The following is a 3,595-nucleotide window of genomic DNA, read 5'->3' on the forward strand; positions in this document are numbered from 1 at the left end:
TGATTATTACTCCAAACCACATCACATCATATTAGACCTCCTATTTCATCTGACAGAACTGATACAGGGTTATCTGTGTTACTGTATTACTGGGTTTAAATGCACTTAAATGTTCATAAAATTATCTAAAAACATTGGACATGCTGGAGCCTGACTGAGAACAGAATGATTCAAAGCAAGATGAAGGTATTACTCAGTGGTGTCAGCAGCATTTCTCTCAGAGGAGTTCCCGATGAGGATGTGAGCGTCTCTTAGATCAACTTAGTCTTGAATTCTGTTGTAAATACTGATGCAGGAAATTTCATATAGACCCAATAAGTCAACTGTCCACCAGCTGATGGGCTGTTTTTCTACAGTGTTAGAACATGTTGAATAATTTCCATCCAAAGCTCTGTCAGCAGTGTAGTTGACACCATAATAATCTGTGTAGACTGAAGACTGGAATGCCACTTTGTCATCCAGTTTGATAGTTTCCCATCCTGGACTACATCCTGATGATGTAACTGAAAGTAAAGTAAAAGAAGAAAAAAGAAAAGAAACAATGTCAGTGGCAATAATACTTCAGACCAGGTCTTCTAGTGTTTTTTAGGAAAAATCTCCTTTTCACTCCTAAATAATGAATCTGAATTATGACTTCATGATCTGACTAAATCTTTTGTGGCAAACATATCTAGCGTGCGCACACACACACACACACACACACACACACACACACACACACACACACACACACACACTCACGCAGTTGGTGAAAAAGAAGCCATCAAAATTAATGAAATGAATAATTGGACTCTCAAAACATCCTGAAGGATGACCCTGTAATATATTACACTCCCACCCACACATCAAAGACTGCATGTTTATCAAAGCATTTATTTCTAAATCACAGTGATAACGTATCACAGAACATAATTCAATATAAATTTACATTTATATCATACATTTATACAGATATTTGTAATATTGCTTCAGTCCTAAAAAAAAAAATCCCCACATGGAACATGTTCCCACAGATATGACGTCTACTGTGATGCACAAATAAATAAAGGGAGAAAAAAATATATAAAAATAATTAAAAAGGCATAAAATTAAATACTTTACAAATAAGTATATTCACACCAGAAGCACCATCATATTTTTTGATATAACCTGAAGAAACTGATTAGAAATGCACTCTTACCTGGATCCTGTTGAGTTGATCTTCCTGTGAAGTTTCAGAGAACGATGTAAGAATGAGTGAATTACTGCCAGCTCTGATATTGTTGTTTGGTAATACAGCAGAAAGCACAGAATGTAAACCATCCTTCAACACTCAGAAATGAAACTGGCTTTACTAAAGTCAAATCCTCTTTAAACTAAATGAAACGACTTTTGCTTTATCGAGCAGTTTGGATCAACTCACAGTAAAACTGAACTGTTATATTTGATCTTTTTCATTCTTTATAACGATCATTGAAACATCACTGTGCCAGGCAGGAACATCAAATGATCCACTTACCAATCAAAGTGATGAACAACAGACTCCACAGCATCTTTACTTTAGACTCTTTGCACAAATGTGTCCTCTAATAAGAGAAAGAAAAGACTTCTACCCTCACTCTGGAGTTTTCTGTAGACACACTGATGCCAACATGAAAATATAAATTTCTCCTGTTAACACTCAGAGTGAGGCTGTTAGGCAAAGCATTCCCAGTCAATCTGATTTGCATCTCTGGACACATCATGATTCTTATGATCACCCTGTTTAACCTACATTGTGCATGCATCCAAGCAGCAGCACATGCAAATACTTTAGTATACCAGGAAATTAACTTCACCAGTCGAGGCTGACTAAATAAAAAGATATTCCGAGATATTTGGTGTGCTTGAAAGAAAAAAAGGATGCTTGTGATTCATATTCAAATTCAGTTTTATTTAAATTCCTGAAAGTGACGTACGTTCAGTGACATCTATGTGCATCTTGTAGAGATTTTCTCACCTCTCACTGCTGCCAGGAGGAAAGCTTCCTAAGTACAGAAAGTTAAATTTATTTTGAAACTAGGTGGGTAAATAATGCAGCTGAGTAGGAGGTGAAGAACAAGTACATTGCTAAATAAGGAATGACTGGACTGACAGCCGTCATTGTAATGAGCTTGCTAGCATTATATTAGCATGTTGCCTTCAACAGGTGGTTAAGTAATTTCCCCCATGCACACTTGATATAACAGTAATCACTATCTTACATATCACTTAAAAAAATCTGGATTCCAAATTTGAGTTTTTGATCACTTTACTTATTGCTTGGTTTAAATTGGATTTTTAAAAAGATTTTGTTATAGGAGTTTTTTGTTTGAACCCTTTGGTATTTCCACGTGGAATTTTACTCTGTTAAATTAAAATCCATCATCTCATATTTTATGACGTTTACTAGAATAGATTTATTCATCAAATTCTGAATTTTGGGTAACCGTAGCTTATTCAAAATAAACTTTTAACATTTTTAATGCTCCTTTCTTGTTATTGTTATTTAGTTGCGACACAGGACCGAAGGATTCACTCTTCAGCTTTATCGATAGCAGTGCAACTGTCACTTCTCTGAAGCTGTCTCTTTCCCTCTGCTCCATCTCACTTCAAGACATAAATTTCCATTCATCAGTCCAGTTCAGCACACCTGCTCTTCCCCGCCTCCACGCTGCCCTGTGAGCTCACGGCGTCACCCCTCCTCTGCAGCAGGCCAAAGACCACACGTCTGCCACATTAGTAACTGTGTTACTGTGTTGTTCTAACTTTCCAATCTGTAAAGAAATTTGTAAATCTAATAAACTTTTTTTGACACAAATCGGAATAATAATGAGAAAATATGGATCAAATTAGCAACTTCTTTAAGAAATTACGTCTTTGCCATTACTGCTGTTTTTTAAGCCTTTTTTTCTTTTTTATCATTCATCAATGGATTAATACTTTCAGAAATATTTATTTGTGATTCCTCTTTTTTATTGTCAATTAAATAATGATATAAAGAATTACTGTTTTAATGTCTAAATAAAAAGAAAGACTCTTCAGCCCCTTCATAATCTTTTACAAACTTCTGGTCACATTCAGCAGCACACAAGTAGAATAAAGGAGGCAGTTATGTCATTTCCCATTATTACACAGAGCTTCATTTATGGATATTTATGGTTTGATTTCTTTGCATGTATGAATTGGATTGGTTGTTCTCGACATCTGATGAGAATTTCGTGCCAATAGCACCTTTAGAAAAACAAATTGGGGATGTGTTCAGTTTTTATTTTATCTGCTGTATGTTTCTAATAATATTTCATCTGTTACTTCTTGCCGTTATTCACTTTTCTTGCTGCCTTTCAATGCCCTTGACACACAATTACCTCTATATTATTGTTTCACTCTTTTCTTTCTTCTCATCTGTTCTGTTGTCTGATGTAATCCCACTACCCGCCTTATTCTTTCTGTTAGCTTCTGTTGTGTCACCTGAAATGATTGAAGGTAAAACCAGTCAGAAAAAGCTTGCATGCTTTAAAAGCATAATTAATATCAAATTGTGATTTATCTGATTACAGCAAAATATTATTTGAATTATACCTGAAGAAAAGTGGAT

General features: G+C 35.1%; 1 long non-coding RNA gene across 1 annotated transcript; it reads right to left on the reverse strand.

Annotated features, from left to right (window-relative positions):
* Positions 1 to 444: 444 nt before the first annotated feature.
* LOC106456354 (uncharacterized) lies at positions 445 to 1,607 on the reverse strand. The gene is made up of 3 exons (XR_001290500.1): positions 1,499 to 1,607; positions 1,181 to 1,204; positions 445 to 503 (listed from the first exon to the last, which is right to left on the reverse strand). It is a non-coding gene; the product is annotated as an uncharacterized LOC106456354 (long non-coding RNA).
* Positions 1,608 to 3,595: the final 1,988 nt, after the last annotated feature.

Source organism: Pundamilia nyererei, unplaced genomic scaffold, assembly GCF_000239375.1.
Source record: "Pundamilia nyererei isolate P.nyererei 1_Seehausen unplaced genomic scaffold, PunNye1.0 scaffold00129, whole genome shotgun sequence".
Lineage (NCBI taxonomy): Eukaryota > Metazoa > Chordata > Actinopteri > Cichliformes > Cichlidae > Pundamilia > Pundamilia nyererei.